This window comes from Pan paniscus, chromosome 4, assembly GCF_029289425.2.
Source record: "Pan paniscus chromosome 4, NHGRI_mPanPan1-v2.0_pri, whole genome shotgun sequence".
NCBI lineage: Eukaryota > Metazoa > Chordata > Mammalia > Primates > Hominidae > Pan > Pan paniscus.
The window spans coordinates 133,304,186-133,330,182 of record NC_073253.2 but is presented as its reverse complement, the minus strand read 5'-3'; the positions used below and the strand labels follow the sequence as shown (position 1 = coordinate 133,330,182).

Genomic DNA, 25,997 nt, shown 5'->3' with positions numbered 1-25,997 from the left:
TAGTGGCTCAAACACACAGATTTGTATGTGTGGGGCAGTGGGTATATGGGAAATCGTACTTTCTGCTTTATTTTTCTGTAAACCTAAAACTGCTCTAGAGTTTTGTTTTTTGTTTTTTTGGATTTCTTTCTTTTTTCTTTCTTTCTATTTTAAAAGGCATTAGGTACTAGCATTAGGGGAAACTTGGAACTCTCTGTACTATCTTTTGCAACTTTTCTGTAAACCTAAAGTTATTCTAAAATAAAAAGGTTATTTAAAATTTTTTAAAAACACAATACAAATGTATTATTTTATAGTTCTGTAGGTCAGAAGTCTGACGTGGGTCTCACTGGGCTAAAATCAGGCCCCTAGAGGAATATCTAGGGGTCTATAGGAAAGAATCTGTTTGCTTGCCTTTCCTAGCTTCTAGAGGTGGTCCACATTCCCTGGTTCATGGCCTCCATTCACTTTCAAAGCCAGCAATGGCAGATTGAGTTATTCTCATACCCAGTCACTCCAGTGTCTTCTGCCTTCCTCTTCCATTTATAAAGGCCTGTGTGATTACATTGGGCCCACCCAGATAATCCGGGATAATTTCCCCATCTCTGGGTCAGTTGAGCAACTTTAATTCTGCCTATAACCTTTATTCCCATTTGTTATGTGCCGTAACATATTCACAGGATCTAGGGAATAGAATGTGGACATCTTCATTTATTTTTTTTTGAGATGGAGTCTTGCTCTGTCACCAGGCTGGAGTGCAGTGGTGTGATCTCGGCTCACTGCAACCTCTGCCTCCCGGGTTCAAGCAATTCTCCTGCCTCAGCCTCCTGAGTAGCTGGGACTACAGGCGTATGCTACCACGCCCTACTAATTTTTTTTTTTTTTTAGTAGAGGTGGGGTTTCACCCTGTTAGTCAGGATTGTCTTGATCTCCTGACCTCATGATCCACCCGCCTCGGCCTCCCAAAGTGCTGGGATTACAGGTATGAGCCACCGAGCCCGGTCTGAATGTGGACATCTTTGGGACATCATTATTCTGCCTACACTAGCCATCTTTATGTAGTACTTTGCCACATGCTTGTTCTGCCCCCCAACTAAAAATGATTGTTCTTTTGTTTCTTCTCTACAGATAGCTCACTCCATATCTGTCAAGTTTGAGTTGCTTTCTGAGCAAGTGAAAAGAAGCGGCTGGGCACGGTGGCTCACGCCTGTAATCCCAGCCCTTTGGGAGGCCAAGACAGGTGGATCATGAGGTCAGGAGTTCAAGACCAGCCTGGCCAAGATGGTGAAACCCCGTCTCTACTAAAAATACAAAAATTAGCTGGGCGTGGTGGTGGGTGCCTGTAATCCCAGCTACTCGGGAGGCTGAGGCAGAGAATTCCTTGAACCCGGGAGGCAGAGATTGCAGTGAGCTGAGATTGTGCCACTGTACTCCAGCCTGGGTGACAGAGTGGGACTCTATTTCAAAAAAAAAGAAAAGAAAAAAGAAAAGAAGAAATACCCTTATTCTGATATAGTAATAATGTCTCATAATAGTATTAAACTACTGAATTAAATGTATTTTCTGGACATTAATTCAGCATTTATCAATAGCTCCAAACTGAGTTTCAGGAGCAAACTAAGGCCAGAGACTACCACTTACACTTCCTGTTGTTTCCAACTTTTAAAATTCCAAAATGAAAACATATACAAGAAAGACAGAAAACAGAAATGCACAAAAAGAAAAATTCTAAAGGAAACACCTATGTAGCCACCATCCAATTAGGGAAAGAGAAAACAGACAATGCCCCTTCCTCAAAGCTCGCCTTGTGGCTCTTGTCTGTCACATACCACCTCTCTCTTCTTAGAGATAAACCACCATCCTGACTTTTATAGTAATCAGTTGCTTGGCAGTTACTACTCTGTGTTAGTACATTTTCACGCTGCTGATAAAGACATACCAGAGACTGGGCAATTTACAAAAGAAACAGGTTTATTGGACTTAACAGTTCCACATGCCTGGGGAGGCCTCACAATCATGGTTGAAGGAAGGAGGAGCAAGTCACATCTTATGTGGATGGCAGCAAGCAAAGAGAGAGCTTGTGCAGGGAAACCCCACCTTATAAAAACCACCAGATCGTGTGAGCCTTATTCACTATCACGAGAACAGCATGGGAAAGACTTGCCCCCATGATTCAATTACTTCCCACTGCATCCCTCCCACAACATGTGAGAATTCAAGATGAGATTTGGGTGGGGACACAGCCAAACCACATCATACTCTTTGTAATTTTTTTTTTTTTTTGAGATGGAATTTCACTCTTGTTGCCCAAGTGGGAGTGCAGTGGTGCCATCTTGGCTCACTGCAACCTCTGCCTCCTGGGTTCAAGTGATTCTCCTGCCTCAGCCTCCAGAGTAGCTGGGATTACAGGCACCCACCACCACGCCTGGCTAATTTTTGTATTTTTAGTACCTCCACCTGCCTCAGCCTCCCAAAGTGCTGGGATTACAGGTGTGAGCCACTGTGTCTGGCCACTGTTTGTAATTTTACCACCTGTGTACGTACCTCTGACTAGTTTTGTCTGATTTTGAACTTTATAAAAGAGCCATTCTGTAGGTTTCTTTTGTATTTTATTTACCTTCTTTATTGCTATGATTCAACAATGCGGTTACCTGTAGGTCTAAGTTTATTCATCCTTTTTTTCTTTTTTTGTTTTTGAGATGGGGTCTGGCTCTGTTGCCCAGGCTGAAGTGCAATGGTACAGTCTTGGCTCACTGCAGCCTCTGCCTCCCAGGCTCAAACCATCCTCCCACTCAGCCTCCTGAGTAGCTGCGATTACAGGTGTGTGCCACTGTGCTTGGCTAATTTTTGTATTTTTTGTAGAGATAGGGTTTTGCCATGTTACCCAGGCTTGTCTCGAACTCCTGAGCTCAAGTGATCTGCCTGCCTCAGCCTCCCGAAGGGCTAGGATTACAGGTATGAGCCACCATGCCTGGCCTCATTCTTTTCTCATTGTTGTATGTATTTCCTTGTATGGTCTATCCTTCTGTGGGTGGAGTGTTTTGTTTCCATTTTTGGACTATTAGAATTAATGCAGATGTGAACATTTTTATACCTATATTCTGCTACCTTTGTGCACACAGATCTCCAGAGTATATACTCAGGAGTGGAATTGTTTAGTTCTAGAGATATTATGTTTTCAATTTTAGAATTTACACTGCTACTAGCAGTGAAAGAGATTCTGCTCTTCCACATCACTTGATACTATCAGACTTACTAATTTTGGCCATGCTGGCGAGTTTATTATGGTGGATGTAAAGTTGTATTTTTTAGTTTGCGTTTCCCTGATTACTAATGTGGTTGAGTATTTTTCATACATGTGTTGGCCATTTGGATTTCCTTTTATGATGCAATCCCTATAAAAAGTTTATTTTTGTAATTTCATATTAGATTGTCTTTTTAAAAAATTTAAAATTTATTTCCATAAGTTCTCTATATCATGTAGATAGTAGTCCTTTTTGGGTTGAATGTTTTGTAGCTAACTTTTCCAGTCTTTTGGCTTGAACTTTCACTTTTTTAATGGTGTCAAATGTAAAATAGCTGAATTTATCAATCCTTACTTTACCGTGAAAAGGTTGTGTTTTATTTAAGAATCATGAAGACATTGTCTTATATTATCTGTTTTTTTTTTTTTCGAGATGGAGTCTTGCTCTGTCGCCCAGGCTGGAGTGCAATGGTGTGATCTCGGGTCACTGCAACCTCCGCCCCCTGGGTTCAAGTGATTCTCCTGCCTCAGCCTCCTGAGTAGCTGGAATTACAGGCGTGTGCCACCATGCCTGGCTAATTTTTGTATTTTTATTAGAGACTGGGTTTCACCACATTGGTCAGGCTGGTCTCGAACTCCTGACCTCAGGTGATCCGCCCACCTTGGCCTCCCAAAGTGCTGGGAATAGAGGCATGAGCCACAGCGCCCGGCCTATTATCTTTTTTTAAAAGCTTACTTTAAAATATCTTTTTTAGGCTGGTGCAGTGGCTCATGCTTGTAATCCTAGCACTTTGGGAGGCTCAAGTGGGAGGATTGCTTGAGGCCAGGAGTTCAAGACCAGCCTGGGCAACATAGCAAGACTTTGTCTCTACCAAAAAAATAAAAAATACATAAAAAAAGCTAGATGTGACAGCATGTGCCTATAGTTCCAGCTACATAGGAGGTTGAGGTGGGAGGATCGCCTGAGCCCAGGAGTTCTGGGCTACCATGAGCTATAATGGAGCCACTGTACTCCAGCCTGGGAGATGGAGTGAGACACTTTCTCTAATAAAAATACCAAAATACCCCCCTTTTTATTGTGCAATATTCATATAGAAAATGTCCTGGCTGGGTATGGTGGCTCATACCTGGTAATCCCAGCACTTTGGGAAGGTGAGGCAAAAGGATTGCTTGAGCCCAGGAGTTTGAGACCAGCCTGGGCAACAGAGAGAGATCCCATTTCTGTTAAAAAAAGAAAAAAAAGAGGCCAGGTGCGGTGGCTGACGCCTGTAATTCCAGCACTTTGGGAGGCCGAGGCAGGCGGATCATGAGGTCAGGAGTTTGAGACCAGTCTGACCAACATGGTGAAACCCTGTCTCTACTAACATACAAAAAATCAGCCGGGCGTGGTGGCGTGCGCCTGTAGTCCCAGCTACTTGGGAGGCTGAGGCAGGGGAATTGCTTGAACCTGAGAGGTGGAGGTTGCAGTGAGCCGAGATTGCACCACTGCACTTCGGCCTGGCGACAGAGCAAGACTCTGTCTCAAAAAAAAAAAAAAGAAAGAAAGAAAAAAAAGAATAATGCCCGAACAAGGTAAACACAGGTCAATAATTTATTCTTATTTATTATTTATTTTTTGAGACAGGGTCTCTCTCTGTCATCCAGGGTGGAGTGCAGTGGCACAATCATGGATCACTGCAGCTTTGACCTGGCCTCAAGCAATCCTCCCACCTCAGCCTCCTGAGTAGCTGGGACTACAAGTGTGTTACCATGCCTGGCTAATTTTTAATTTTATTTTTTATAGAGACAGGGTCTCACTATGGTGCCCAGGCTGGTCTCCAATTCCTGGCCTCAAGTGATTCTTGCTGGCCTGGTCAATTTCTTTTTTTGTTGTTGTTCTTTTTTATTTGAGATGGAGTCTGGCTCTGTTGCCCAGGCTGGGATGAAGTGGCACGATCTTGGCTCACTGTAACCTCCACTTCCTGGGTTCGAGTGATTCTTCTGCCTCAGCCTCCCGAGTAGCTGGGACTACGGGCATGCACCACCACACCCGGCTACTTTTTGTATTTTTAGTAGAAACAAGGTTTCACCATGTTAGCCAGGCTGGTCTTGAACTCCTGGCTTCAGGTGGTCCACCCTCCTCAGCCTCCCAAAGTGCTGGGATTATAGGCATGACCCACCGCGCCTGGCCCCTGGTCAATTTAATACAAAGCAAACACCCATGTAACCACCACAGCTCATATCAAGAATAAGAGCATTCTTATTTTTGTGTCTCCACAAACTCTTGTCCCTCGTTCCCAGAAGAACCAGAACCAGTATCATGATGTCTATGGTAGTCACTTCCTGGCTTTTTTTTTTCTTTTAAGTTTTTCCCCTAATTTGTATCCCTAAACATGATGATTTAGTTTTGCTTTTTTTGGGAAACACTGTTATATTTAATTTCAATTAAAGAAAAAACTTAAAAACTTAAGGAGCTAGTTTTTATTTTTAAACTTTTTGAAATATAAAATACATATGGAGAAGTATACAGATCATGAGTACAGCTCACTGAATTGTCCCTAGGTGAACATATACGTGCAACTTCCCCCTAGGTTAAGAAATGGAATATCTTCTCATGACCCCTCCTTATTATTGATTTCTTCCTTCCTCAAAAAGACTTCCCTCCTTAACCACAATTCTGACTTCTAAAATGATAGTTTAGTTTTCCCTGCTTTTGAACTGTTTTTAACGGATTCATACAGTATTTGTTTGTGTCTGGCTTCTTTCATTTATTTTTGTGATTCATCACATTGTTGTTTGTAGCTGTAGTTTGTTCATTTTCATTGTTTACATGGTATGAAGATACCATACTGTATTAATCATTCATCATTCTATCATTGCTATCTACCTGAGCTTGAGTTTCCATTTTTTTTCACCAATATAAAAAATGCAGCTATGAACTTCAGGGTCTTCCCCTGTTGTGCAGGCTGGAGTGCAGTGGTGCAGTCATAGCTCACTGTAACCTTGAACTTCCGGGCTCAAAAAATCCTCCTGCCTCAGCCTCCTGACTAGCTGGGATTACAGGTGCAAACCACTGTGCCTGGCTATTAATATTTTTTTTTTTTTTGAGACAGGGTCTTGGTCTGCTGCCCAGGCTGGAGTGCGGTGGTGCTTACTGCAGGCTTGAATTCCCAGGTTCAGGTGATTCTCCTGTCTCAGTACCACCCCCCACCCCCCATTTTTTTTTTGAGATGGGGTCTTGCTATGTTGCCCAGGCTGGTTTCAAACTCCTGGCCTTAAGCAATCCTCCTGCCTTGGCCTCCCAAAGTGCTGGGATTATGGGTGTGAACCACCATGCCCAGCTCTTTGACTTTTAATTAGGAATTAATATATTTACACTGATTGTAATTACTCATATTTGAATTTATTTCTGCTATCTAATGTTTTACTATTTGTCCTCCTTAAACATTTTTTATCCATTTTTAAAATTAAGATCTTCCTATTTTATTTTATCCCCCTAATAAACTGGAAGTTATATATACTGTTTAATTTCTTGTACTGATTATGTAGAAATGTTAACATGTATATTTAACTCAACAAATTATAGACTTATTTAGCCTCCTCTTAAACAATACAAAGCCTTCTAATACTTTAATTTACCCTCTCACAATAGTATATGTAAAATTATTGAACAATAGTAGAATTTAGATATTGTTGCCATTATTTTGGATAGTGTTTAGATTTACAGCAAACATGCAAACAATTTTCTTTGTTCACCATTACTTCTCGCATTTTGGATCTTCCTTCTGGAAGATGTTAATTTTCTCTTAACATTTTGAAGATACGCTGCAGTATCATTTGGCTTCTATTGTTACTATTGAAAGGTCAGCTGTCAGCCAAATTATCTTTTCTTTGAAGATTAGTGTCTTTTCTTTTCTTTTTTTTTTTTTTTTGAGATGGAGTCTTGCTCTGTTGCCTAGGCTGGAGTGCAGTGGCACAATCTCAGCTCACTGCAACCTCTGCCTCCCAGGTTCAAGTGATTCTCCTGCCTTAGCCTCTCGAGTAGCTGGGATTACAGGCATGTGCCACCACACCCAGCTAATTTTTGTAATTTTAGTAGAGGCAGGGTTTTGCCATGTTGGTCAGGCTGGTCTCGAACTCCTGACCTCAGGCAATCTGCTCATGTTGGCCTCCCAGAGTGCTGGGATTACAGGCGTGAGCCACTGTGCCCGGCCTAATGTCTTTTCTTGCTGCCTAATTTTAAGATCCCCTTTCTCTCTGGGTACTAAATTTTATGTGTGCATTTTATACTTTCCAGCATGGCAAGTTTTGGTCTTCCAGAATTTAGGATATTTACCTTCAATTCTGGAAAATGTTCAGCCACTATTTCTTTGAATATTGTCTTCCCTCCATTCTATTATCTCCTTCTTTTTTGTTTGTTTTGTTTTTGAGACGGTGTCTCCGTCGCCCAGGCTGGAGTGCAGTGGCACGATCTCAGCTCACGGTAATCTCCGCCTCCCAGATTCAAGCAATTCTCCTGCCTCAGCCTCCTGAGTAGCTGGGATCACAGGCATGCACCACCATGCCGAGCTAATTTTTTAAAATATTTTTAGTAGAGACAGCGTTTCACCATATTGGCCAGGCTGGTCTGGAATTCCTGACCTTGTGATCGGCCCGCCTTGGCCTCCCAAAGTGCTGGGATTACAGGCTTGAGCCACTGTGCCCAGCCTTTTTTTTTTTTTTTTTGAGACAGAGTCTTGCTCTGTCGCCAGGCTGAAGTGCAGTGGTGCAATCTCGGCTCACTGCAACCTCTGCCTCCTGGGTTCAAACGATTCTCCTGCCTCAGCCTCCCCAGTAGCTGGGATTACAGTCATGCGCCACTACGCCTAGCTAACTTTGTATTTTTAGTAGAGATGGGGTTTCACTATGTTGGTCAGGCTGGTCTTGAACTCCTGACCTCGTGATCCACCTGCCTCGGCCTCCCAAAGTGCTGGGATTACAGGCTTGAACCACCATGCCCGGCCAGGTTGGTTTCTTTCTATGAAGGCCTAAAATAGGGATGTACACCTTCATGTTTTGGAGCTTCTCTGCTGATGAGCTTGGGGATTCAGAAAACATTAAATGCTTCTGTAAATTGTTATATACTCTAGTGGAAAAGAGTAGTTAGGTGTAAATGTTTGGCAAAAAATACAGCTGTAGTTAAACTGCAATCTGCAAACATTGGCGTTGTCAGTTTGCCACAGAAAATGTGGTCTGAATGGAAGGTGCCTGAAGGCTAGGCATGGTGGCTCATGCCTGTAATCCCAGCACTTTGGGAGGCCGAGGTGGGAGGATCTCTTGAGCCCAGGAGTTAGAGGCCACCCTGGGCAATGTAGTGATAATACATCTCTAAGAAAAAAAAAAAAAAAAAGCTGGGCATGGTGGCACATGCCTGTAGTCCCAGCTACTTGGGAGGCTGAGGTGGGAGGATTGCTTGAGCCTGGGATACTGAGGCTGCAGTGAGCTATAATTGGGCCACTGGACCCAGACCCTGACTCAAAGGGGAAAAAAAAGGTGCTGAGAAGCAACTTGGCTGGTCAAATGTTAGGAAGGCTCAAAAGCCTAGAGCCTCTAAGGAACAGGTAGGGTATGCAAAATGGTGAGACCCTCCTGCCTAGATTTCTGGTTAAAAAGGCAGCAGAAAGTTCATGATTTTGTGAAGGTCATAATCTCACTGAATCTCAGAGCAGTTGTTTCTTTCCCCTATATGGATACAGGCAGAGGGAAGAAGAGAAAGGGATATTTATTCTTTGTTATTTATTTATTTTCAACAATAAAAGTTCTGATTGTGGAAAAAATATCTAGCTGATTATAGGAATTTAATAAAGAAACCAAAACAAATTAGTCTTATAGCTGATGATAGTATTGGCCTACATTATTGTCATACACTGAATTCTGAGTTATCAGGCCAAATATGTGGACTTGGCAAAGATGAGACTTACTGTTAATTGTTCCAGCTCTCCAAACTGGATGTGACTGGCACCAGTGGCTATATGAGTGAATATAGAAGCTGAAATCCACATTATGTTAACTTTGGTTCTATTCCACCAAAATATTTTATTCCAGAGATATGTAAGATGAAGCTTTTCCAGGGCAGAGATCATGATCATATCGCCTAGCACAGTGCCTGACCCATAATATCTGCCCAAGAAATATGTGTTGAATAAATAAATGGCACAAAGGTTATTCTGGGTTGCTAAGATCAGAACAGTATTTGCCATTATTTTGGAGGTTGGCGTGGGATCTGTACACCCTGGAACAGTTTCTTCTCTTTGCAGCTAGTGATATTTTTCTGTTTATGAAAAACACACATTCTTGCACACTGGCACAATGGTCCTGGGCAAAGTGGCACAGAAAGATTTCCACTCCATTTCTTGGAAGAGCCAGCAATACATCTCTCTAATGGTGAGTTGCTTCTCTTTTACCAGAGGATTTAAATTTGATGTGTTTTTAGTTCTTCCTTTCTTCCCAGTAGAGGAGACTACCTCAAGGAGAAAATTCATTAGCTGAGTTTGACTGAATTTGATAGCATTTTACTGCTCTGTGAGAATCAAGAGTAGTCACAATCTCATCTCCATATGCACTTGTTTTTCCCTGCACACAAGACTGCATGTAATGATGGCTTCCTATCTGTATTTACAGTCATGTCTTGTTCTACAAATTGGCAGTGTAAATATGCTTCTAATTGGGGAAGAGATGTGCTTGTATTTACTGTAACTTACAAGGCTCAGAAGATCTTAAAACCAGCACCGAGAGTTTGGGGGAATTCTTAGTGGTTCTTGGTTTTCATTTACAAATAGATAGACAAAGATTTGGCAATTTCTGTCAAGAAAGGTGTTCACACTGGGCCTCATTCCTGGCAATAAAAATCCAGATATGAAAGCAAGACATTTTCAGGTTGTTCTCTAGGCCTCTGAATGCAGTATAGGAGAGGGAACTGAAAAAATTGTATATGGCTAATAAAGCACTTTTATGCATACCAATTCATTTAAGTCTGTTTCCCTATTTGACTAATGGGGAATCTAAGGTACAACTAAGTTAAGTAACTTGACCAGAGTCAAAAGGCTAGTAACAGGGCTAGAACTGGAACTTGGAATGTTTGTTTTATCTATTTTACTTTTAAGTGATAGAATTGGTGGGGATAGAATATATCTTTTTGGCTTTTCTGGCTAGGGTGGCTCGTTTCTTATTAACATCGTATTAAGAAAGACAAGGCAGCCTTGACTGAACTCAAGTTAATCTATATCCCAGTACTCAAACAGCCTTGCTCAGGGAGATCAGTAACGGTAAGGAAAACACCTGATTAAAAGTTTCCTTACTGATGGTGCAAGGGAAGGGCTCAACATCCTGCTACATCTGGAAGAGATGAATTCAGTCAAACTCATGTAAAGGATGGAAGAACCCATTTGCATTCTCTGTGAATAATGAGGGCATTATTAGCCATCTGTAAAGTAACTGCAGAGACAGCTACTTCCCGACTTCAAGTCTCATTCCAGTGACACTGGTGACCTTGGGGAGGCAGATATGCTGAGGTCCTCCCTGGCATCTAGAATGCAGTCCAGGTTGTAGCAAAGATATATTCCTTCCACAGTGATGTGACTCATGACCTTACTTCTGAGAGGCATAATGCCTCTGTTCAGATAAGCTGGATAGAATGCTTGTTTTCCAGGCTTAAAAGTCATCTTGCAAATAAATAACAATTTTATCTCAAGTAGTAATTTTCCTGGCATGGCCTCATCTCCAGAGGGAGTCTTGGAAACACAAAGGATTGGTCTATACCAGTCACTTCTCATCCTGGCCAAATAGCTATTGCAAATGCTATTTTTGACTCTATTGATATATTGAAATGTGACGTTTCCATCTACAGGTAAAGAATTTGTAGGAAAAAAGAAGAAAAAGCGATGTAATTTTGAAGTATTCTTTTAGTGAGGTATTCTCTCATCTCTGTAACAAACAGAATTGCTGTTCTTTGCTGTAGGGGCTGTCCTGTGCCGTAAAGGATGTTTACCAGCATCCTTGACCTTCTCCCACCAGCCAATAGCACCTCTCTAGTGGTGACAATCAAAAATGTCTGTATTCAGCAGATCCTGAATTCAGAAGGAAAAAAAAAGTTTAAAAAAAACCCAAAAATGTCTGCACACATGGTCCCCCAAAATTGTCGCAGTTGAGAACCACTGTTTTAACTGAAGCAACAAGATTATTACAAAAGAAACCATCTTCTTCCCTCCATCCACCAAAAAACTAATTTCTGAGATAGACCCCCTCTAGAAATTTCAGAGGATTTAGACAAAGCAGGTAGATTAAATACTCAGTTATTTAGTTATAAAAGGCCAAACCAGAATTATTGAGGACAATGTCTTTGGAGACTGTTGCTGGTGAGCTGTGATTCTTACCACAGGTGCCTGCCTGCCTTTTACTTCAAGTCGAGGGAGTGGGCCTTCAATGGAACTCCTCAGAGCACTTGACTTGTACCTCCTGCAGTCTGAGGGGCACCGTGGGCCTGTGTCTGACTCCCACAGGCTGGCGGCTGTTTTGGCAGCAGAGTAGAGGAATGTTGAATCTGCACTGGGATTAGCCTGTACTCCCAAGTTTGTTCGGGCAAGAGGTGCCTGAGAGCTTCCTGTGGACCAGGTGTGGGCCATACAGAGCTGTCACTAGGCTAACACAGCAGCACCATGAGAAAAAAGCTCTCCTTCGTCCAGACGCTTTGCTTCCATCTATTGGGAAGTAGTCGTTGTAATTTAGTTTGGACAAAACACTTTACTGCCACCTGCTGGAAAAACATTAAAATAAATAACATACAGAACTACAGTGAGAATGATGTGAATGGCACCCCCTAGGGTACGGAGTGCACAACCTTGTCCCACAATAAAGGGTCACTTGCAAATGGACGAGTGTGAGAGTCATCTCAGATCCTATCTGACAGGGCCTTTACAGAGATGCCCAGGTTTCAACAGACAAGTAGTTGGAGGTGCGTGGAAAGAAGTAAATAACTGCCAAAATAGCTTTACGCTTAGACCAATAGAATTATGGGGGAGAAACCACCAGAGAAGGGGGATGGTGGTAGTCTCTGAGGTATCCATGAAAAAAAAAGTCAGCTTTAAGCATCTACCATGCCCAGGGAATGTCAAACCATCATACAAAGTTAACAACTTTCCTGCTCCTTTTTCTCCCTGCCTTCCCCAGATTTGGTTATGATTAGTTAAGCCGGGAGGAGAAAGACTAGGCAGGTTAAAGATGACTATGGTCCCCTCTTTAGGGCAAGCAATGAGACAACTGTTCCCAGCTGAAAAAGAGGAAAACATTTCACTCTTTGTGACTCAATGACAACAGGATTCTATTCCTAAGGAGACCACAGAACCCCTAAAAACTCATGGAACCTGCCTGAGTTTTCAATTAGGTACATGACAGATCTACTCCCACTGCACAAATTGAAAGGCATGGCAAAAGATACAAAATAAAAGTGTTTGTTTTGAATTATAGCCCATGTGGCCCCTATGTTGAACATACTGTTTTTATATTATCAAGTAGGATCTAGAGAATATCTCTTCCAAGAATATGTTCTGCAGTTTTTGAGGGGAAAATGGTCATTGATCAATTCATTTGTTTTTTGAGATCCCATACTTTGTGGGTAGGGTATAAAAACGCAAGGGAGGCCGGGCACGGTGGCTCACGCCTGTAATCACAGCACTTTGGGAGGCTGAGGTGGGAGGATCACTTGAGGCCAGGAGTTCAAGAGAGGCCTGGGCAACATAGGGAAACCCATCTCTAAAAAAATTTTAAAATTAGCCAGGCATGGTGACATGTCCCTGTAGTCCCAGCTACTCAGGAGACTAGGGTAGGAATGCTGCTGGAGGCCAGGAAGTTGAGACTGTATTGAGCCATAATCCAGACACTGGACCCCAGCCTGAGTGACAGAGCAAGACCTTGTCTCACCAAAAAAAAAAAAAAAAAAAAAAAAGGCAAGGGAATCCTTCCCTCTGGGAGCTTACATCTTAGGTTTCATATTCAGAGCAAAGTATTTATTACAGTCAGTTATGTCAACAAGAGCCTGTGTTGCACATGTGGGGCAGGCCGAGGAGGTTTTTAACTCTCTTCGGATTTACTCTCAAGACTTTTACGCACTTATGATAAAGCTTTTGAAGCAATCATATTGCTCCTGTTCTCCAAGCATGGAATCACAGGTAAAGCTTTCATTTAAGATATTTAAAGAGAGATACAAGGCTAAATGCACAGACTGCATCTTCACTGGGCTGCTCTGAAATCAGGCTCTGTTGATCCTGTTTGGCAGATTTGGAAACTTTTATTTCACTTCGCTCAAGTTTAAATAGGCTCTGAGAAATTAATTCGGATAAAACAATTCAACCCAGTGAACAGTGTCCGATTTGTAAACCATGATATGAATTTATTGACAAAAACTGTACAGCTAGTATAACTAGTCCTAGTTATATGCCTTGGACAATCGCTTCTTATTGGGTATGTAGATTTATTTGAGAGACTCCCTGAATGATGGAAAGGCTACTAGCTGAGTTTGGAATCAGAGTATGGGCCTTTGTATGCTCTTAACGGAGACCCAGAATTTAGGTTTGCTAGGATATAAACTCCACGAAGGCAGGGATTTACTGACGTATCTTAAGAGACTAGAACATAGTAAGCATTCACTAAGTATCTGTTGAATGAGTGAGTGAATCTGAATTAAGATTTAACTGCCCTGAGAGTAAGTGTTGGTTCTGGTCATTAGAATCAGTTGCCTCGTTCCTGGACAGAGTTCCTGGGAGCCTCATAGAACATTCTTATTCAGATTCTTCTGGTTTTAGACTCTTTGTGGACCCCACCCTTCGGTTATGACAGCATTAACTGGGTATGTGACACTTAGGTTACACATGGTTTACTCTCTCTGATGAAATGTGGGAGACACTGTGGCCTCTGTAGCCCATTTACAGATCATTTCATAGGGTAACTTTATTTTTTTCAAATCTTGTCCCAAGTTCTATGAGGGTTCTTGTTTTACATTTTCCAAGTTACTAACTTCCAGCTCAGGTAGGTAAGGGACAACTGAATTGTGGTGGCTGCTATTTTTTGTGCAGGTGTTGATCTACCGGCTGTCAAGGAGTCCAAATGGAAGATCTTAAAGCCCTTAACAGACTATAACAAAGAAGAGATTGGCTGAATATTCATACCCTTGTGAGCTCAAGGGAGTTGTAGGGATGGTCTGGGTAGCCATGCAAGTTCAGAGAGCTCATTCTTTCTGCCTGCTTTCAGCTCTGCCTCCGCAGCTGGCTGATTTTAGTATACGAAGCTCCCTGTGAGCCCGCAGCCTATCGACTTCCACAGTCCCAGACTAAGGCACCGAAGCCCTACTGTTCTCTCTGGAGTCTAGGTCAGGTCCTGAGGTGAAGGGGTAGGGTGGGGGCGGGCAGGACGCAGGTGCAGCCCCGTGGTCCCGGATCTAACTCACATCTCTGGGAATGGGAACCGGAGTCACCGCTTAGGTCTCCCCCAGCGGTTTTCGGTTCAGGTCTCTGTGCTCCTCACCTGGATATGGGCGCCCTGGGGGCCTGGCTTCCTCCGCAGAGACCAGAAGCGATCTCTGTGTTCCGGATTTTCCCTTTATCTTTCCTCTCCCCAGTGTCCTCTCTGTTTCCCAACCTCCCCATACCGAGGACCCCACAACCCGCCCCGGGATGGCGCCTGGCTGCTCGCACCCTAACTCAGGACCCCAATTGGTGGGAGAGGAACCGCGGTCCTCAAGCTTGCAGGACACAGGGCCGCTGCCCAGAATGCTGTGGGGGTGGGGACCCTCGCCGCCCCGCCCCCACCAGCGGCCTGCCCCGCCCCCTCCCACGCACGTCACGTCCGGCCCGGCCTCCGCCCGCCAGCAGCTCTCCTCCCGCTCGCCGTTAGGGAGGCTCTGCACCTCAGCCGCCGCCTCTGTCGCCACTCCCTCCCCCTGTTCCGCGTCTCCGTCGCCACCACCGCCGGGGGTATCCGGGGGGTCGCTTACCGGGCTGGCCCCGCGCCACAGCCGTAGCTTTAACCTCCCGTCAGCGGCCGCCCCAGGAAGAGGCTTCTCGGCCGCGGAGCCACTTGGGGCCTCAGTTCTCGCCCTCTTGCCGTCGCCGCGGGTCCTGGAGAAGCGGCCGCGGCCAGGGAACGGGGCATCGCGGTTCCAACGGTAGGTAAACGGGCGGGTACCCGGATCTGCGCATGCGCGGGTTGCAGGTCGCTGCGGCCCTTCCCCTCCTGTTGCCCCCCAGCGCCGCCTGCCACCCGCGCCTGCTCTCGGGCGTTGCGTTTCGGGATGTGGAGGACTCCAGCAGGTGGGGCGTTCCGTGGAGAGGGCCCCCTTTCCGCTGGAGAAAGAGGAAGATGAAGCCGTGTCCCTGGCTGCCGGGGGGTGTGGCAGCCTTGGATTTGCAGCGGCTGCAGTGCAGTTGAGCGGGCGTGCCCCTCACCTCCAGCCCCTCCAGAGTAGATGGCGCGACACCCCACGTTTCTTTGCTGACCTCTCCTGCCCGCTGGCGCTGCGCCTCTTCCCCGCCCACTTCCTTCATGCTGGGCAGTGAAGTTGATGTAGAAGAAAAAGGAGTGTGTTTTATTTTGGGCTCAACTGCGCCCCTTTTTAAGGTCACGTGAGATGAGTGGTTGCGGACTTCCTTAAATCGCTCAGAGAATATAGCCAAAATTGGGCTGTTGGTGCACTGGGGCCTTGTCTAGAATGCGCTCTGCATAGGCCAGGCTGGAGGGGGACACTTTGTATAGCATTAGGATTCACGTGGCACGCCTGGTTTCCTAGATGAGGTTGTAGGAATCGGTTGGCACATTTGCGCAGTGGGAAACTGTTAAGCCCTTTTTGTTTGTAATCAGTTAAAATCAAACTGACTTTTAGAAAGACGGTGGATTATTTCATTTGGTTCCCCGTTTCGCCTTCTAATCAGTGAAAAAAGTTGGGCATTTACTTAGAAGGATCTGATAATCTAAAATGGTAGCCAGAATCATTACCAGTAGTAATGCAGACTATTAACATTAACTGGGGTGCACCTGTTTAGAGAGACAGACATTAAAGGGTGGTTTTGAATTATTTGTCTTTTTGGAGCTGGGTTAGTGTGAGGCTATTTTCAACCTTCCTTTTTTGGTAACCTTGAAATGCTTGTTGGCCTGGTTTTCTCACAGGTACTGTGCATTTACTAAGTGCTTGTTGATGGAATTGAATGAACTGATAATTATTTGTATATCCATTGGGAGCGCCTTCTTAATTTTTTTTTTTTTTTTTTTCCTTGAGACAGTTTCGCTCTGTCGTACAGGCTGGAGTGCAGTGGAGCGATCTCGGTTCACTGCAACCTCCTCCCGGATTCAAGCGATTCTCCTGCCTCAGCCTCCTGAGTAGCTGGGACTACAGGCGCCCGCCACCACGCCTGACTAATTTTTGTATTTTTGGTAGAGATCAGATTTCACTAAGTTGGCCAGGCTGGTCTCGAACTGACCTCAAGTGATCCGCCTGCCTCAGCCTCCCAGAGTTCTGGGATTACAGGCGTGAGTCACCGTGCCTTGCCCCCTTCTTACTTTTTTAATCCGTGCTGCTTTTAAAATTGGAGTAATAGTTTCTCCAGTTTAATTTTATTACTATTTTAGACACCTGTGTGACACAGCTTAAGTTCTTGGAAAATGTAGAAGGGCATATTGCAGTGGCATAATTCATTGGGTGGTGTAAATGTTAGTTTTTTTTATTAGAATGTCATTGTTTTAGGAGAGAAAATGGCTGAAATGAATCTGTTGACTTGTCAGTGTTTCCCCACCAATAAAATAACTGCTTTTATAATCAGTTATGAATAACCTCAATCCATCGCTGCATAGCTCCTCCATCATTGTATTCAAATTTTAAATTTGGGGACTATAATAGTATAAATTACTGTTTTTTTTTTTTTTTTTTTTTTGAGACAGGGCATCACTGTCGCCCAGGCTGGAGTGCAGTGGTGCAATCTCGGCTGACTGCAACCTCTGCCTCCCAGGTTCTAACGATTCTTCTGACTTAGCCTCCCGAGTAGCTGGGACTACCGGTGCTTGCCACTGCGCCTGACTAATTTTTGTATTTTTTGTAAGACGGGGTTTTGCCATGTTGCCCAGGCTGGTCTCAAACTCCTGACCTCAGGTGATCTGCCTGCTTCTGCCTCCCAAAGTGCTGGGATTACAGGTTGAGCCACCTTGCCACCTTGCCCAGCCTTACGTTCAATTTTTTTTTTTGGGGGGCGGGGGACGGAGTTTCGTTCTTGTTGCCCAGGCTGGAGTGCAAATTTTAGTGTGTAAATTATACCTTAATAAATGTATTTTTTAAAAAACCCACTGGTGGACTTTGGAGAGCTTATACTCTGTTGGTAGAAACAGACATTAAACAAACACAAAATGAATATGTAATAAAACTTGTGGTAGGCCAGGCTCACACCTGTAATCCCAGCACTTTGGGAGGCTAAGGCTGGAGGATCAGTTGAGCTTAGGAGTTTGAGGCCAGCCTGGGCAACATAGGGAGACTCTCTTTACAGAAAAAAAAAAAAAAAAAAGCCAGGCATGGTGGCATGCTCCTGTTGTCCCAGCTGCTCAGGGGGCTGAGGTGGGAGGATTGCTTGAGCCCAGGAGTTTGAGGCTGCAGTGAGCTGTGATGATGCCATTGCATTCCAGCCTGGGGGACAGAGTGAGACCCTGTCTCAAAAAACAAAACAAGAAACCTGTGATGAATATCTTGGAGCCAAGGAACGCCACACCCTAGATAAATTAATAAATGAGACCATTAGTTTGAGTGGGTTGAAGAAAGCCTCTCCAAGGATGGGACTTGAACTGATGATGGGAAGGAGGAAGCGTGGGAGAGTGTTCCAGGTCAGTGAACTAGCAAGTATAAAAGACCTAGGCTGAGGAAAATGTGGTAAGCTGACAAGATAATTTAATGACATTTACTAGATTTCTACTAGAGAAGAAAATATTGCAAGTCTTTTATTTCAAGTTATTACCTAGCTTCTAGTGTATATTTTCTTTTCCTTGTATATATAATGTATAAAGATTCTTATCTCTTGCTTTAATTTTAAGAGCGATGTCTGTCAAGTTTCTATTATTGCCCTTTTCAGGAACAGAATAGAAAAAGTTCAGTTTTGTTTACCTATTCTTGAAAATATTTCTCTACTTTTTGCTTTTGTGTATCAAGCTGCTGCTCTTTACAGTTGAAAAGTAAAAGTAAAAATAAAACTGAAAACTGCTTGTTGATTGACATAGTAGGTGCTGAATATCATTTTGCATTGGGGTGAGCAGGGAGGTGGAGGAGGTTCTCTATGGTCCTAATTTGGAGCAAACACTGGTCACGTTGGATTTAGTGTTTGGAAAGGTGTAAAGGAGCTGAAATTTAGAATTAGGTAAGATGGGAGTTTTTTTTAATAGCAAAAGCAGACTGCATTATGATTGGTTGTAGAATCACTTTGAAACTATTACTGTTGTAAAATATTCTCTTTTTCTATTGAGAGGAAATATTCTAGTAGTATTTCCGTAATGATCTTTGGCCAGCAACTGCAAAACATTTCCAGCAACTACAAAGTATTTAAGTGCTTTATGAATTACTCTTGGTGTGGCTTCATGTATTTCAGTGACATTTTAAACAAAATTTTCACTGAGAATTGTAGTTGTTGCCTAGAAGGGGCATCTACCTGTAAGATAGTAGACTTAGAGTTCTAGTTGCTAATTCAGTAACTTTGAACCAGTTTCTTCAGCTCTCTGAGCTTGCTTCCTCTTCTGAGAAAAGGAAGGGTAATCCATTCTCCTTATTTCACCGGATGGTTGGAGGATTCAGTTGGAGAGTGAACTGGAAAGTACACTGGAAATGGTAGCATCAGTTTCAGTATTGGGGTTCTGCTATTTAGTGTTCAACTGGGGAAACAAAAATGAAGTCTTTTTTTTTTCTTTTTTTTGAGACGAAGTCTCATTCTTGTCCCCCTGGCTGGAGTGCAATGGTGGCGATCTCGGCTCACTGCAACCTCCGTCTCCTGGCTTCGAGCGATTCTCCTGCCTCATCCTCCCAAGTAGCTGGGACCACAGGCATGTGCCACCATGCCTGGCTAATTTTTGTATTTCTTGTAGCGATGGGGTTTCACCATGTTGGCCAGGCTGGTCTCAAACTCCTGACCTCAGGTGATCCGCCTGCCTTGGCCTCCCAAAGTGCTGGCATTATAGGCATGAGCCACTGCACCTGGCCTAATTTTGTATTTTTAGTAGAAATGGGGTTTCATCATGTTGGCCAGGCTGGTCTTGAATTCCTGACCTCTGGTGATCTGCCCACCTCAGCATCCCAAAGTGTTGGGATTATAGGCAGGAGCCACTGCACTTGGCCATTTTTTGCATATTTTATGGTCAAAGTTCACAATCTAGTGGGGAAGATATACAAAAAAAGTTTAACCACTGCTTTTTTGTTCATGTACCAGCTTCCCTTTTTTTTTCAGTTTTCATACAAGTCTGTGCAAAAAGAGAAATGTTTTAATCTCAGGGGACCTATCTGGCTAGACCAAGTTGTAGAATTACGCATAATACCCCTTACCTGAAAAGATGAAGTGTATTGTAGTTTCGTGTTAACGAGCTATGAAAAATGATAAACTAGTCTTCTTACTCTTATCAGTCTAGTAGGCCTTGCCTGTGCATGTTTTCAGTGGAGAAAAGGTATATTAATATTTCCCACGTTGTTGCAAGAAACAGCTTCTACTCTTTTTTTTGGTTTTATTTTTTAAAGCAGTGAAATTCCCAATCTTTTAAGCAATAGAGCCCTCTTTAATTTAAAAACTTTCTAGTCCTGAATTCTGTATTAGTTATACTTTGTATCTGATAAATTACTTAATGGCCAAGCCAGTATGAACTTAGTAACAGATTTAAGTGATTTGGTGTTTTCCTGATTGTGTTAGTCCATTCTCACACTGCTATAAAGAACTGCCAGAATAAAGAAAAGAGGTTTAATTGTTTCACAGTTCTACATGGCTGGGGAGGCTCCAGGAAACTTCAATCATAGTGGAAGGGGACGCAGGCATGTCTTACATGGCAGCAGGCAAGAGAGCCTTTGTAGGAAGTGAAGGGGGAAGAGCCCCTTATAAAACCATCAGCTCTCATGAGAACTCACTGTCACGAGAACAGCATGGGAGAAACTGCCTCCATGATCCAGTCACCTCCTTCTCTCCACACGTGAGGATTACAATTCTAGATGAGATTTAGGTGGGGACACAGAGCCAAACCGTATCACTGATCAAAGTAGCGTCTATGAACATTTGATAGGTAAGTTTATGCGCTATTGAGACATTCGTTCAGCTTTTCTGTTAAGTATCTCAGACAAATTATGCTTTGGTCAGTTTCTCAGGCCAGGAGGGAACCACTAAGTTAGCATATTTGCCACTTTTGTTGTACCATACTTGTTCAGTTAGAATGAAAGAGGTGCCTTTTGCTTCAGTGAATTATTTGGAGCCCCGGCTAGTAAGAAGCTGAATGTCTAGAGCAGGCATAAGTTTATTTTCTTTTAGTTTTGGTTTAATGATGTAAAGTCAAATTAGCAATAGTCTACAAACTTATAAATCTCTATCATCTTTATTGAGACCCAGCTTCCTGCTGGCTTTTCTGACTTTGTATACCAATAATAATAGGGATGTATTTATGTAGTTTTTTGGCTTTAACAAGTAGTGAGATAGCTCTTTTAAACCTTTCTATGTGAATTGTATCCTATTTTGTCAAAGTATTTGGGCAAATGTGAGTTTTATTGTTTCTTCCTATTCTATTTGAAGGTAGAACTTTTTTACTTCAATGTGACACTTTTTCTTGGCACATCTTTTTGAGTCGTTCTGTTGCCCAGGCCCAGTGCAGTGGTGCAGTCACAGCTCGCTACAGCCTCAAACTCCTGGGCTCTAGAAATTCTTCCATCTCAGCCTCCTGAGTAGCTGGGACTACAGGTGTGTGCCACCACACTTCGCTTATTTATTTATTTATTTATTTGAGATGGAGTCTTTCTTTGTTGCCCAGGCTGGAGTGCAATGGCGCGATCTCGGCTCACTGTAACCTCCGCCTCCCGGGTTCAAGCGATTCTCCTGTCTCAGCCTCCTGAGTAGCTGTGATTAAAGGCATGTGCCACCATGCTCAGCTAATTTTTTACTTTTAGTAGAGATAGGGTTTTACCATGTTGGCCAGGCTGGTCTTGAACTCCTGATCTTGGGTGATCCACCCGTCTCGACCTCCCAAAGTGCTGGGATTACAGGTGTGAGCCACAGTGCCTGACCAATTTTTTTTTTTTTTTTTTTTTTTGAGACACGGTCCCTCTCTGGTGCCCACACTGGAGTTCAGTGGCATGATCACAGCTCACTGGAAGCCTCTACCTCCCTGGGCTCCAGTGATCCTTCCACCTCAGCCTCCCGAGTAGCTGGGACTGCAGGCGCATGACATCATGCCCAGCTAATTTTTGTACTTTTTTGTAGAAACGGGGTTTTGCCATGTTGCCCAGGCTGGTCTCGAACTCTGGAGCTCGAGTGATCTGCCCACCTCGGCCTCCCAAAGAGCTGGGATTACGGGTGTGAGCCATCATGCCGGGCCTCTTTTTTCATTTTCTTCAGCTTTATTGAAGTATGGTTTATATACAACAGCATGTCCAGTTCAATACGTTTTAATAAATATATTCATATGTAACTATCACTGCCACAGTTATGACATAGAACATTTTCATCACGTCAAAAAGTTCTGTGTTTCAGTTTTCTCATCAGTAAAATGGATATAATGAAAGTATTTGCCTCCTTTAGGGTTGTTGTAAGGATTAAATGCGTTGATATAGTTAAAGTCTTTGAAATAGTGCCTGCCATATTGTAAGAGCTCAGCAAATGCTGTCTGCTATTATTATCTATAGTATTGATATTGGTGCTCTACCCCTTTTTAAAAGCCCCTTACTACTAATTTTAGTAGATAAAGTGTAAAGATTCTGTGCTATTAAGAAAGGTACGTTTCATTTGTCAAAAATCAGTTGATTGTAGATGCTGTTTTGGTTAATATAGCTCTGTAGTATATTTGTAAGTTGGCTAGTGTGATGCCTCCAGCTCTGTTCATTTTCTTCAGGATTGTTTGTGTTAATCAGGGTTTTTATGCTTTTGTACAAAATTTAGGGTTGCTTTTTCAGTTTCTTTGAAGAATGTCATTGTAATTTTAATGGGGAGTGCATTGAATCTGTAGACCACTTTGGATTGTATGGATATTTCAACAATATTAAATTTTTCAGCCCATGGGGGGAAAAAGGGGTGTGTGTGCTGCTACTATGTATGTGTATTTTTGTATATGTAAATGAAATTGAATGGAATGCAAAAGTACCTTGAGTCCCTGTAGAACTTAGGTTGATAGCTGGTGTATGAAGGTACACTTTCTTGAATGTTACCCAACTTTATTGATAATTGGTGTTTAATTGCATTGTTTCTGAGCCGGGAGTAGTGACTCATGCCTGTAATCCCAGTGATTTAGGAGGCTGAGGTGGGAGGTTTGCTTGAGCCCAGGAGTTTGAGGCTGCATGATTGGGCCACTGTACTCCAGCCTGGGCAACAGGGTGAGACCTCAACTCAAAAAAAAAAAAAAAAAAAAAAAAAAAAAAAATATATATATATATATATATGGCTTTGTTTGTAATCACTGTTATCTCATGGTGAGGTATATGATGTAAAATTCAATGTAATTTCCTATTCCTTGTCAATAACACCATGCTAGGCAACTGTCACTTGTATTTAAAATAATTTTGCTGTTTGGGGCTGGGAGTGGTGGCTCATGCCTATAATGCCGAGGTGTGCAGATCACCTGAGGTCAGGAGTTCGATACCAGCCTGGCCAACGTGGTGAAACTCCATCTCTACCAAAAAATACAAAAAAATTAGCCGCGCATGGTGGCACGTGCCTATGATCTCTACTACTCAGGAGGCTGAGGCACGAGAATTGCTTGAGCCCAGGAGACAGAGGTTGCAGTGAGCTGAGATCGTGCCACTGCACTCCAGCCTGGGTGACAGAGTAAGACTCTGTCTCAAAAAAAAAAACAAACAAAAAAAACAAACTCAAAAAACTCTCTCTCTCTCTCTCTCTCTCTTTCTCTCTGTGTGTGTGTATAAATTTTGCTGTTTAGATTTATAACAGTATGCTTTTGGAAATACTTGGTTATTTTGAAAGTCCACACATTGTATTCTCTTGTGTCAATCCTTTTATTGAACTGCTTTCTTGACATTTTATTGATTCTATCTGCTAGGACATTTTATTAGATCTTTTTGGTATATTTTTGTACGGTGCCTGCTGCTGTTTTCCTTTTTTTTTCTTTTTTTTTTTTTTAGAATGTAATATTGTAGTTTAGGTGTTCCATTCATTTTCTAGGACTTTCATGACAAATTGCTACAAACTAGGTGGCTCTAAAATAATAGGAAGTTTTTTCTCACAGTTGAGGAGGGTAGAAGCCCAAAAGGAAGTGTCCACAGGGCAGATTCTAGGGGAGAATCTTTCTTTGCCTCTTCCAGCTTCTGGTAGTTCCTGGCATTTCTTGGCTTCTGGCAGCATAACTCCAGTTTCTCCCTGTCTTCACATGCTCTTCTTTCTCTCTGTGTGTCTCTGTGTATCTTGTCCTCTTCTTATAAGGACATGAGTCATTGGATTTAGGGCCTGCCCTAAATCTAGGATGATTTCCTCTTGAGATCCTTAACTAATTACACCTGCAAAGACCTTATTTCCAGATAAAGTCACATTATGAGGTTCTTGGTGGACATGAGGTTTGGGGGGGACACTATTCAACCCACCACAGATGTGAAGGGAATATTTACGTGATTTAAGCTCTGAAAAGGGGTAGGAAACAGGACTAAATAATGTCAACTACTTTGCAGTTTGCAGAAATGTTACCTTGGGCCACTCTCCAGTCTGAGAGTTCTCAGCAATGTGCTCTAGATACAAGTCCCAAGTGAAAGATTGGCTCCTGGGGTTTGGACCATAGGCCTGCCCTCTGGAAGTACCTGTTCGCAAGCTAGAAATAAGTGATGACCTAAAATGTATATAAGACTTTGAGGCCGGGCATGGTGGATCATGCCTGTAATCCCAGGACCTTGGGAGGCTGAAGTGGGTGGATTGCCTGAGCCCAGGAGTTCAAGACCAGCCTGGGCAATGTGGTGAAACCTCATTTTTACAAAAATTAGCCGGGTGTGGTGGCCCACGCCTGTAGTCCTAGCTACTCAAGAGGCTGAGGTAGGAGGATCACGTAGGTCTGGGGAGGTTGAGGCTGCAGTGAGCTGTGATCGCATATGCCACTGTACTCCAGCCTGTCTCAAAAAAAGAAAAAGACTATGGCCAGTTTGAGAGCCAGAATGTGACATTCTATCATACTATAAATTGTGATAATTTACATGAAAAAATAGTATAGTGATTAAGAGCTCAAGGACTTTGAGAATCACATTCTCTGCTTTCATATTCTGCCTCTGACCCTTATTATCTGGGTGGACTGTGGGTAAATTGGTGAGCCTTGCAATGTCTAATTAAGGGTTAAAGAATACCTTAATACATGTAAAGTGCATGGAACTGCCTGGCATATCATAACTGCTCATTTAATGTTTGTTGCTGCTATATCCGTCAACATCCTCAGGAGAAAGAGAAACTTGTCGTCAGAAAGATTGATGCCTTCGATTGTTTTCCTAGTATCGAGGGTAAATTTTTACTGATGAATTCATAGATTCCTACCCAGCCTCACCTTAGAAAAATATGCTTTCAGGTTGTCTAGTTAGAGGTTGCAGGTAGTAGAGGTCATGAGATGAGATAATAGGCTCCTGACTGGGAGCAGTGGCTCACACCTGTAATCCCAGCAAGGTGGGAGGGATTGCTTGAGGCCAGGAGTCTGAGACCAGCCTGGGCAACATGAGACTTCCTCTCTACTAAAAATACAGCTGGGTATGGTAGTGTGTACATGTAGGCCCAGCAGTTTGGGAGGCTGAGGCAGGGGATTGCTTGGGTCCAGGAGTTTGAGGCTGCAGTGAGCCATAATTGCACCACTGCACTCCAGCCTGGGTGACAGAGTGAGACCCTGTCTCGAAAAAAAAAAAAAATTAACAAGGCATTCTAAACACTGAGTAGTCATTTTAGTGATGTATAAAACTTGCTTCCTGACAGACTTTTGTAGTGAGTTTTCGTTTATAGTACATCAAGCAAATCCCCCTTTATGTCATGAGGATATCAGCTTGACTTTTAGTGTAAGTCTGTTAAATAATTTATCTCTGAAGTTAACTTCGAAATTGTTTTCAAATGGATAGATAGGTAGATTAACTACATGTCTTAGCAGGCATTTCAGGATGTTTTGCAACTAATCATCAACTAAAAGATTTGTTATGGGAATGTGGTTTTCCTTCCCTTCAGTTTTTAATGTTTCTCCTGGAGGTGTATGTTACTGATAACACTTCTTTGAAAACCACACTGATTAATATTACTCTTCTGCTTACCTGAAGCTTCTTGGGCAGAGTCCTGCAGTGTAGTTTACTGAGCTTATTAAAAGATTTGTTAATAGATGACTAGAATTCACAGAGGATAATGATACCATTAGAATTCACAAAGGATGATGAGACCAAATATTAAACACTTTGCCAAACAAGTTCTTCTCTCTCTCTCTAGTCTAATTGCTGGTCTTTTAGCATTATGCAAAGAAGAGAGAGGAGACTGGTTCTCTATCTACTGCATACATATGTTATCTCAGTTAAACTAAACTTAACAGCTGTACAGGTATTATTCTTTTTTTTTTT

The 25,997-nt window shown here is 42.9% G+C and overlaps 1 protein-coding gene and 1 long non-coding RNA gene across 22 annotated transcripts in view; one reads left to right on the top strand and one right to left on the bottom strand.

Annotated features, from left to right (window-relative positions):
- The window catches only part of FAM13B (family with sequence similarity 13 member B), a 172,424-nt gene that overhangs the window by 62,574 nt on the left and 83,853 nt on the right, over nucleotides 1–25,997 (top strand). For 3 of the 21 annotated variants that reach the window (XM_008954614.5, XM_055112955.2, XM_008954612.5), the window contains exon 1: nucleotides 15,064–15,395. The exons of 3 other annotated variants lie outside the window; for them this stretch is intronic. The gene's annotated coding sequence lies outside the window, so the exon portion shown is untranslated. Of the gene's footprint in view, nucleotides 1–9,417; nucleotides 9,626–14,074; nucleotides 14,261–14,383; nucleotides 14,601–15,063; nucleotides 15,396–15,425; nucleotides 15,848–25,997 lie in introns of those variants that run through there. 15 more of the 21 variants (XM_055112950.2, XM_063604234.1, XM_055112958.1 and 12 more) reach the window with 14 other exon arrangements.
- LOC129392970 (uncharacterized) lies at nucleotides 1,933–15,650 on the bottom strand. Its single transcript, XR_004671662.3, has 2 exons — nucleotides 15,225–15,650; nucleotides 1,933–11,993 (listed from the first exon to the last, which is right to left on the bottom strand). It is a non-coding gene; the product is annotated as an uncharacterized LOC129392970 (long non-coding RNA).